Here is a 10,282-nt window from a genome sequence, read left to right as displayed (position 1 = left end):
AAACAACCTTGCTACTCGCTATCGGTTGACATATATAGACCCTGCAAGCCATCAGTAAATTATACAAACTAACAATTTCCTCCACAATGTTAAGACATAAACATCCTGGTTAAAGAGGATATGTGGAAGACTAATTTTCAAAGAATTCTATGTCAGGACCGGAGGCTTCGTATTATGCTTCTCTCTCAATGCTTTATTTTTACAGCAGCCAATCACAAGAGAGTAACTAAAAACAAAACATATCCCATCATTCAATGGAAGGCGTCATAACCATAGAGACCAGTACTGTATATAAGCTCACGAGGATAAAGCACTTCCTCTTTCTTTGCTGCTGCCGGAGCCAGTTAAGTGTTTTCATATTCGATCTTATTTGGTGTTATTGTTAGCTTGCGCGCGCTCTTCGTTTTTTGGCACTGTGGAGCGGGAGCGGGAGTTTCGCTAGAGGGGCTCTCCCCTAGCGAGGATCGGGAATCCGATCGGAGTACCAGCAGCAAGTATTTCATTTATTATTTCACTCACACGCAGGCTCGCGCGCGCGCGCGCACACACGCACGCACGCTTTGGCGCGTGATTCATCCCGTTTGAATTGCCGATCGGCTCGTACTGCTTTTAGGAGCCTGACAGCAAATTTCGGCGGGGTGCTCGCGGGCAGATTTCACCCGTTTTTTGCATCCATTTAACCAACGCTGCGCTCAATACCTGGCCGGTGACTCCCACCTTGCTCTGATTTCAGGCTTGGTGATACTCCCTGACGCCCTGGGACCATCTGGTCGGCCCAGGGTTGAAACAAATTTGCATAGGCTTTGCCTAGAGTGCAGCAGGCTGCTCCCTCCACGCTCAATTGTATTTTGGTGCCTTATAGCCTGCTGGGGTTCCGCACTCCCCCTGATTGTAGTCCTGGGCTACTCTGATTGCAGTTACCCATACTGCCCTGAACATGGCGCAATCCTTCGCATATGACGAGGAGGATTCTTATGGCGAAGACGCCCCTTCTTTAGAAGAGTCCCTTGTGGGTGCCCTTGATAATAGCGTTCAGCTATCCGTTAACAAAGCCTTGGCCAAGGCTTTGGGACCCCTGACTCACCATTTTGAAAATTTTGCGTGCCAGAAGGGTTGGGTTCCCCCCATCCCTCCGAATCAAGATGCCCATAAAGACGCCCCTGAGAATCTCCCTTCCACCTCCAAGGGCAAGTCAAAAAGGCAAAAATGGGCGCATTCTGAGCTGTTTGACAAGCTGGCCGCCACTATTCATTCTGAGCATGGTTATAGCTCACTCAATTTACAAGAGGTTCAGAATTCAGACTCCTCTTCTAATAATTCTCCAAATGCCTCGTCAGATTCTGACTCCTATTCTAGCGTCCACTCAGCATCTACTAAGCGCAAGAAGCGTTCTAAGACCAAACATCAGGCCCCCAAGGCGCCTCGTCTTCTTAATTTTAAGCCTGAGGACATTGTTCATCCTCGTTCCTCCAGCTGGACTCCCCCTCCAGAAGTAGCGTTGTACATGCAGGAGCATGTTAGAGCCGGCTTCGATAAGGAAGTTCGAGCGAGATTAAAGGCAGAATGCCCCAGACCAGAGCTGGAAGGCAAAGTCACCGATACCCCAGATGTAGACCCCACTATGGTGACTTTCCTAAAGAAGTGGGCTAAAGACCCTAAGAAGGGCTTGGATCGGGCATGGAGATCATGCCAGGATAAACTTCTAGACCTCACCGGCCCACTAGCAAAAATCCTGGAGTTGGCTTATGTCTCTAAAGAATCGAATGCCCCTATTGATCCTGACATTCTCATGGGTTGGGCACAACGCTCCATCTGCCTTTTGGGGAATGCCAATGTGGCGATTTCATCTGAACGACGCCGTTCTATTCTTATGCGTGTCGATCCCCAACTCAACGAACTAGCTTCTTTGGAAGCGGGGCAAGCCGCACAAGGCCTCCTTTTTGGAGATCCCTTCCTCAAGGATTTATCCAGATTTGCGGCTACATTTAGCTCCATGGATAAGGCGCAGCTTTCCCTTAAGAAGGTATTCAGGGAGACTCTTTTTCGTAGGGCCGGACGCGGTCGGGGCCGCTCGTCAGGCCGTTCCTTCTATCAAGGCCCCAGAAGAGACTCGTTCTCCCGTGGCAGGGGTTTCTACAGGGATCAGCAGGCAGACAACACCTTTTACCCCACACGCCCCCGCGCAGGGAGATCTCGTTTCCGTAGAAACGCCTACAAGGGTCAGCAAGGAAACTCCCAGGATGCCTCCTCTGCAGGTGAGACTTATTCCTTTTTCGGAGGTACTGCTGGGGGGCAGGGTCCAAACATGTCTGGGGGAATGGCAGAGAATAACCAAGGACCCTTGGGTGTTGGAAACCGCTCGAGGTTTCAAACTGGAGTTCTATCGCTCCCCTGTGCAATGTTTTATCCCTCCCCTTCACCGTTTTTCCCGTCCCGACCAAGAAATCATGAATTCGGAAATTCTTGCTCTTCTCAAAAAAGGAGCTATTTGTCGGGCAGACCCTCATCCTCGAGGGTTCATCAGCCCCATTTTTCTGGTGGAAAAGAAGGGCGGCGGTTCAAGATTAGTTCTAAACCTCAAAGATTTCAACGTCTGGCTAGTTTACAGGCATTTCAAGATGGAGGGAATCCACCTCCTGAGAGATGTTCTTCAGGAATCAGATTGGATGGTTCGTTTAGATTTAAAAGACGCTTATCTAAGCATACCAATCTTTCCTCCTCATCGACGCTTTCTCCAGTTCTTCTGGATGAACCAATGTTTCGAGTTTCAGGTTCTCCCCTTTGGGCTTTCCTCCGCACCTTGGTGCTTTACCAAGATGATGCGCCCAGTAGTCGAATCCCTTCGGGCCAAAGGAGTTCGCCTGATCGTCTATCTCGACGATCTAATCATTATGGCTCAAGACCTGTTGATTCTCCGGGAACACTTGTCCTGGGCAATCAATCTTCTTCAGAGTCTGGGATTTCTCATCAATCAGCCCAAATCTTGCCTTGTCCCATCCCAGCAGATGGAATTCTTGGGGTTCCAAATAGACTCTATTCGTTCCCTTCTGATCCTTCCGGCCCAGAAGATCCGCAACATCAAGAAGGAGTTGCGTCTTCTGTTGTCGAAACAGTATGTGTCTTTGAGGAGCTTAGCCCGGATGGTAGGTCTTTTGTCATCCTCGATTCAGGCCATCTTCCCGGGCCCTCTTCATTACCGGGCCCTTCAACGTCTCAAAATTTCCCACCTTCAGAAGGGTCTATCGTACTCAGACAAGATTCCTCTGTCGGAGGAAGCCCGATCGGAGATCCAATGGTGGCTGGACCACATGGACGCTTGGAATGGTCGGGCGATATTCGGCTCTTCGCCAGATGTGATACTAGAGGCGGACGCCAGCAGGTGGGGCTGGGGAGCACGCTGCGGTGCTCTGTCCACGGGCGGTCGTTGGTCCCAGGAGGAACTCCGCCTCGACATCAATTGTCTGGAACTTCTGGCCGGTTCTTTTGCAATTCGGAGTCTGTCTCCCCTGAAATCAGACTGTTGCATCCTTTTGAGGATGGACAACATATCTGCGGTCAGATATGTGAACAAACTGGGTGGTACGAGATCTCCGATTCTTGCTCAGATTGCCAAGGAGTTTTGGCAGTTCTGTCTTCAGCACCGCATTTCTGTGATTGCGGAACATCTCCCAGGAGTGGACAACACAGTGGCGGATTGGAACTCCAGGTTTCTGCGGGATGGCAGCGACTGGAGGCTCCTTCCTCAGGTGTTTTGTCACCTCCACCAGTTGTGGGGTCCCTTTTCCATCGACCTCTTTGCCTCACGCCTGAACCGACAACTTCCGTTGTTCTTCAGTTGGAGGCCGGATCCGGAGGCGACAGCCACGGATGCCTTCCTTCAGGACTGGTCTCTCCATCTGGGATATGCGTTTCCTCCTTTCAACATGATTCCTCGAGTTCTATCCCAGGTTCGACGCCAGCGTGTAGGGATTGCTCTGGTGACCCCCCTTTGGAGAGCTCAGGCATGGTTTCCTCTAGCTCTCGAGCTGTTGTGCGACTTTCCGCTGTTGATTCCGCACCAGCTCAACCTGTTGCTGGACCCTCTGGGGAATCCTCATCCTCTGATGTTGTCAGGCCAGCTACAACTAGTGGCATGGAAACTTTCCGGAGACAATGGCTTTTGCCAGGTATTTCAGAACAAGCTTCAAAGCTTATCCTCCAGGCATGGTCCTCTGGTACACACAAACGCTATGCCTCTGCATGGAAGCGTTGGGTTACTTGGTGTTCGGAACGGGATTCCGATCCCATTAAAGCAGATGTCAATCTAGTAGTCAACTTTCGGGCCTCCTTGGCAGCTGCAGGCCTCGCGTACAGATCTATTAACAATTATCGATCTGCCATATCGGCGGGCCATGTTCCGGTGTCAGGTAAACCTATAGGAGAACACTTTGTGGTTTGTAAACTGATGAGAGGTATCCGGCTTACTAATCCTCCCCTCCCGCGTTACTCCTCCCTTTGGGATGTTAACACGGTCCTGTCTTTTATTTCTTCTTGGCCTGACAATGAATTCTTATCTTGTAAGCAATTGTCGGCCAAACTTACTTTACTTCTATGTCTTGTTTCATGTAAAAGAGTATCTGACATTAAAGCTCTGGATCTATCGGGAAGGAGTTTTACTCCTTCTGGGGTTTCCTTTTTGATTTCCCGTCGTACTAAGACAGGTACTTCTTCGATCTCCTATCCCTCTTTTCCGCACAATACTAAACTTTGTTTAGTTCAGTGTCTGAAGGCTTATGAAGCGTCTACAGAGGGATTCCGGAGAGACCCCGGGGGTCAACTTTTGATTGCTCTTAAGAAACCTTTTAATCCCGTTTCCTCTGCTACTCTAGCGAGATGGATTAGGTGGATTTTGTCTGAAGCGGGCATTGACGTCTCCGTTTTTGGAGCCCATTCGGTCCGTGGAGCTATGGCTTCGAAGGCTTTTTCTCTTGGAGCCAGACTAGAAGACATTATGAGAGCGGCAGACTGGTCCGCTGAGTCTACTTTTAAGACTTTCTATTATAAACCTATTGTAGATATCGCGTCAATTGTGGTTAGTCAGCTTTGAACTAGCATAATACGAAGCCTCCGGTCCTGACATAGAATCAAAAATTTTCTAGCTTTCGCGTCAAGAATTTTCAATTCTATTAAGGACACGGAGGCGAGGATTATCCCACCCGGATTACAGAGATTAACATACTTAAGAGTTAAGTATTTTTTATGTTTTACTTTTCACTGTGATTGAATTGTATGCCCTCCCTTTGTATAAGAGTTTATGATCTCTTTTCCGTGGTCTATGACTAGCTTTTGTTTGTGTCCTCTAGGTTTTGAACAGAAACTATGAGGATCTGGACGTTCGTGGGATTCTCGGTCTGTTTTCCGTTGGATTCCTGGTCCCTCTTTTCAACGTGATTCTTGGATTTCATTTGGATCCAGTTATTGACTGTTATTGACTGTTTTGTTGAATTTTGTTCAGCATCCGCAAAGAAAGAGGAAGTGCTTTATCCTCGTGAGCTTATATACAGTACTGGTCTCTATGGTTATGACGCCTTCCATTGAATGATGGGATATGTTTTGTTTTTAGTTACTCTCTTGTGATTGGCTGCTGTAAAAATAAAGCATTGAGAGAGAAGCATAATCCTCGCCTCCGTGTCCTTAATAGAATTGAAAATTCTTGACGCGAAAGCTAGAAAATTTTTGATTCTTTTTTATATCTATGGAGGACAGGTATTAACAAAGAGGGGAAAGGCATCCATCATGACACACATCAGGGGTATATAATATAGTTCATCCTATGATGAATGTTATTCAATCATAGAAGGGACAAATCGAGGATGGAACAATCACCTCTTTGCACGGGGTCAGTTAAGAGGAGCAAGTGGTCATGTCACTGGGTAAAGTGTAACCATGGAATGTCATCATTGAGGCTGTGGAGGTGTTTTTCCAGTTTGAGAAACCACCGCTGCTCAGTTTCAAAAAGAATATTGGAATCAATGCTGATGTGTCTCAGAGAATACAAGACTACCCACCACATGCCATCTGGACTGTGATGTAATTCCAAAAAGTGTGCACTCACCTTGGGAGTAATGAGGCCACACCCAATGTTACTACGGTGTTCATTAATCCTTATTTTGACGGGTCTAGTGGTCATGCCAATGTAACGTAGACCACAAGGGCAAGTAATCATATAGATACAATTAAGTGTGTTACAGTTAGTATGTTTGGCGAGTCGCCATGTACCAATCGGTTCCAAGTCGAGTTTGGCAAGACGTCTGGTCAATGAGCAAACATTGCAATTACCACAAGGAAAATGGCCTGAGACTGGGGGTAAGTTCCACAACGTATTTATCCCATGGGAAAAACCTTGCAGAACTGGGCAGCCCAGTCCCAGGAAGGCAGAACAAAGAATTTCCTCTGAGAGAGGGTGTTACATCCTCTCCCTTTGGAAATAGGTGTTAAGGGCTGGGGAGGAGTAGCCTCCCACAGCCTCTGCAAATGCTTTGAAGGACACAGATGATGCCCTCCTTGCATAAGCCAGTCTACATCGGTTCAGGGATTCCCCATCCCCTGCTCTGGCATGAAACTGGACAAAGGAAAGGGGAGTGACCACTCCCCTGTCCATCGCCACCCCAGGGATGGTGCCCAGATCTCCTCCAGTGTGTCCCAGACCTGTGCCGTCTTGAATGCAGAGGTGTGAGGGCACAATGGAGGCCTCTGAGTGGCCAGGTCACGTCAGAGACCCCTCCTGATAGGTGCTTACCTGGTTAGGTGGCCAATCCTCCTCTGACAGCTATTTAGGGTCTCTCCTGTGGGTTTCTCGTCAGATAACGAATGCAAGAGCTCACCAGAGTTCCCCTGCATCTCTCTCTCCTACTTCTGCCAAGGATCGACCGCTGACTGCTCCAGGACGCCTGCTAAACTGCAACAAAGTAGCAAGACGACTATCAGCAACATTGTAGCGCCTAATCCTGCCGGCTTTCTTGACTGTTTCCTGGTGGTGCATGCTCTGAGGGCTGTCCGCCTTCACCCTGCACTGGAAGCCAAAAGGAAATCTCCTGTGGGTCGACGGAATCTTCCCCCTGCTAACGCAGGCACCAAACTTCTGCTTCACCGGTCCTCTGGGTCCCCTCTCAACTCGACTAGCGTGGTCCCTGGAACACAGGAGCTGGATCCAAGTGACCCCGACAATCCAGTGGTCATTTTGTCCAAATCTGGTGGCGGTAAGTCCTTGCCTACCCATGCCAGACAGTAATCCTGTGCACTGCGTGAACTGCAGCTGCTAGGACTTCTATGCACTTTTGCAAGGAATCTTTTGTGCACAGCATAGTCCAGGTCCCCAGCACTCTGTCCTGCATTGCTCAACTCGCTGAGTTGACCACTGGCTTTGTGGGACCCACCTTTGTAGTGTTGAGACAACCGCTGTGCTCAGATTTCTTGAACATCTGTTCAAGTGCTTCTGCGTGGGTTCTCTGTGCTGCTGAGCACCCCCTCTGTCTCCTCCTCCAAGGGGCAATCTCTTGGTCCTTCCTGGGCCCAGTCAGCACCCATTTTCTTCAACCTCGACCTTTGCAGCTAGCAAGGCTTCTTTGTGGTCTTTCTGCGTGGAAACAACTCTGCATACTCAAGCACGCCGTGCAACATCTTCTGTGCAAAGGAGAAGTTCCTGGCATCTTCCGTTGTTGCAGAATCTTCAGCTTCTTCCACCATTTTGCACCTTCATCCGGGGTTTAGAAGGCTCCTGCCCCCCCGGAAACTTTCGTGACTCTTGGACTTGGTCCCCTTCCTTTGCACGTCCTCAGGTCCAGGAATCCATCTTTAGTGCTTTACAGTCAGTTGTAGTCTTTGCAGAATCTCCTATCACAATTTTAGTGTGTTTATGGGGAAGTAGGGTAACTGTACTCCTACTTTTCAGGGTCTTGGGGTGGGGTATCTTGGACGCCCTTAGTGTTTTCTTACACTCCCAGCTACTGTCTACACACTACACTAGGCCTGGGGTCCCTAAGTGGTTCAAATTCCACTTTCTTAGTATATGGTTTGTGTTGCCCCTAGGCCTATTGCATCCTATTGTATTCTACAGTGTTTGTACTACTTTCCTAACTGTTTACTTACCCGATTTTTGTTTGTGTGTATATCTTGTGTATTTTACTTACCTCCTAAGGGACTATATCCTCAGATATTTTTGGCACATTGTCACTAAAATAAAGTACCTTTATTTTTAGTAACTGTGAGTATTGTGATTCTTATGATATAAGTGGCATAGTAGGAGCTTTGCAAGTCTCCTAGTTCAGCCTAAGCTGCTCTGCTATAGCTACCTCTATCAGCTTAAGCTGCTAGAATACTACCAATCTACTAATAAGGGATAACTGGACCTGGCACAAGGTGTAAGTACCATCAGGTACCCACTATAAGCCAGGCAAGCCTCCTACACCTTTCTCATAGTATTTCCTAGCAGTGCTATATATTAGCATTTTTTCTGCAGACTAGCAGGCATAAGAGGCCCATAAACAAATAATGTCTATGAGGGGCCAGTTCACCAGCTTATCAGGCCCAGTGAGAGACCTGCTTAAGCTGCTAGAGTGGGGTGTTAGACCTGAAAGACTTAGGGTGGTTTTCCCCAAACCATTTGCCTTCTTGCCTCACATTTTTGCTGATTCTTTTTGTTGGCCTTAGAACTCTGAGTACTTTACCACTGCTACCCAGTGCTAATGTGCATGTCCTCTTTCTCCTAAACATTGTTTGATTGTTACATCTACAACTACCATATTTAATGGACTTATAAGTCCCTAGAAAAGCGCATTACATGTACCCAAGGCCTGTAAATTAAAAGCTACGAGTAGGTCTGCAGCACTGCACTCAAGTAGCCCTTAAACATGTCTCAGGCCTGCCACTGCAGAGTCTGTATGTGCAATTTCTCTGCCATGAGCAACTAAAAACCTTGCCAAGCCTTAAAACCCCTGCATTATTACTTATTCATCACTACTAATGTAGGCCCTAGGTAACCCATAGGGCAGGGTGCTATGTAACTAAAAGGTAGGGCATGTACTTTTAAGCTTTACATGTCCTGGTAGTGAAAAACTTCCAATCTATTTTTTCAATACTGAGAGACCTAACTCTCTCATAGGTTAACACTGGGGATTCCTTATTACAATTAAAAGCTGTAATTCCCAATTGAGAGAATGAAGATCTGTCATGTTTAGTTCCTATATAATGGGAAGGATAAATCCTCTTCAATGGCAAGGTCAGATTTGTTGTTACTATTTTGAAAATGACCCTTTTAGAAAGTTAGGCATTTTCCTGCTCTTAGGCATTTGGTGACTGCTGCCTGTCTCTGATCACTGACTGGGCAACAGCTTTACTTTGTGTATTCCCTCAAGACAGCCACAAACAAAGGGAACCTGGGTGGGACTACATGCCTCTTCCTGGGAGGATGAGAGTGAGGAGCTGGACACAGCCTCACACTTGCCCCTGAACAGGTTGTGTCTGGGTCACACACAAAGGGCTACTTAACCTCTTGTAGTGAGTATGGAGTCGCGGCAGGAAGAAAGGGTCTCTGTGCATTTCAAAGACCCTTCTTTGAAGTCACCCCACACTTCAAAAGCACAAGTGGGTATAAGTACTAGACATCTGACTCTACCAACTCAGTATACCACTGAACCTGTGAAGAACTCTGCAGGGGAAAAGGACTCCTGTGCTGCTACTCTGGACTGTTGGTCTATAAGAACTGCTTTTCTGCTGTGTTGCCTGCTGTCTGTTGCCCTCTGCACTGCTGAGGAAGAAATCAACGCATTTCACGTGAATACAGGGTGACTCCAAGGGCATGCTGGCTTGCCTCCTGTTCTAAGTCTCAGGGACATCAAAGACGTCTCATCATCCTACAACAGCACCTGGACTTTGCTTGCTGCATGTCTTGCCCGGTCAGGTGTTGCCAATCCAGTCCTGGGCCCATGGAAGTGGGTATAAAGTGCTGCATCTATGAGAAGCAACATATTGACCCCGTTATGGTGATCAAAACTGGAGCAACTCTTTTGAAGCCTTGCTGCTGCAGTGAGGATCACAGATACCTTATTGCCGGCTGCACGGGCCATCGCCTCCAGCTTTGACGCATCTCTGACTTTGCGTGGCTCAAACCTGATGCATTGCATACATCGAAAGGATCGACAACGGTGCATCACCCCCTCACTCTTCACATCTAGGCTTTGATGCTGACTCATCTAAAGAACCAAGGTATTTTTAAGTGGGCCAAGTTTGATCTCTGTATCCAACC

The 10,282-nt window shown here is 47.9% G+C and overlaps 1 protein-coding gene across 3 annotated transcripts in view; it reads left to right on the top strand.

Annotated features, from left to right (window-relative positions):
- LOC138261031 (protein CD300H-like) overlaps window positions 1-10,282 on the top strand; it is a 157,338-nt gene that overhangs the window by 66,413 nt on the left and 80,643 nt on the right. The gene's annotated exons all lie outside the window — the stretch shown is intronic.

The sequence above is a fragment of the Pleurodeles waltl genome, chromosome 1_1 (genome assembly GCF_031143425.1).
Source record: "Pleurodeles waltl isolate 20211129_DDA chromosome 1_1, aPleWal1.hap1.20221129, whole genome shotgun sequence".
NCBI classification, from domain to species: Eukaryota; Metazoa; Chordata; class Amphibia; order Caudata; family Salamandridae; genus Pleurodeles; species Pleurodeles waltl.
Note: the sequence above shows the minus strand (reverse complement) of the source record. Positions and strands in the feature narration are given on the sequence as shown.